This window comes from Gavialis gangeticus, unplaced genomic scaffold (assembly GCF_001723915.1).
Source record: "Gavialis gangeticus isolate Ggan-Ray unplaced genomic scaffold, GavGan_comp1, whole genome shotgun sequence".
NCBI classification, from domain to species: Eukaryota; Metazoa; Chordata; order Crocodylia; family Gavialidae; genus Gavialis; species Gavialis gangeticus.
Window position 1 is genome coordinate 11169999 of NW_017728964.1, and position 759 is coordinate 11170757.

Below are 759 nucleotides of genomic sequence, written 5' to 3' on the forward strand. Positions count from 1 at the left end.
ACTCCTAGCACTGAAGATATTATTAAAAAAACAAAATTTAAAAAAAAAAAACAAAATAAGAGACAGTAAGAAAGAAGAAAATACCTAATCTAATGTGTAGCAGTTACATATTTACCAAATAATGGACTCAAAAGAAATAGATGTTTGAAGAGTGCTTTATATATTAAAAATTGCTTTATGTTTAAAGATCAATGTTTTTGATTGTTTTGAAAGGAAGAAAGACAATGGAATAACATACCCTTCAAGTATGTTTTAAAAAATTATATGAACATTGTGCTCCCTGCCTGCTTGGATCAGGAAACTTGTGCATTACATTTTTTTTGGAAGATTAGCTTTTTAATGGTTTTATCAGATAAAAAGGGTCCTGCAAGAATGCAAATCAACAAAAGCTGGTTTTATAGAGGATCATGAACTATGCACAAACTGGGTTCAAGACTTGTTTTTTTTTCTCAAGTTTTAGTAGTGTATTTAGCTGAATAACCTTTCCTCAGAGTAATTGCATCTCATTGCCATTACACGCATTCTACATATATATTTTATATATATATATATATACACACACACACACCTATATAAAATATGTATGTGTGTATGTGCGTGTTTACATACAGTGCATACAATTTTCCATGCTGAAGTTTAGCATTGAGTTGTAGAAAAACTCCTGATATTTTAAAATTGGGGATGGAAGTTAAAGTTTCTGTTTAATTTTTTTGCCTTTAATTTTGAATTAAAGATGTCTGTAACTCTGAGATTAAAAAA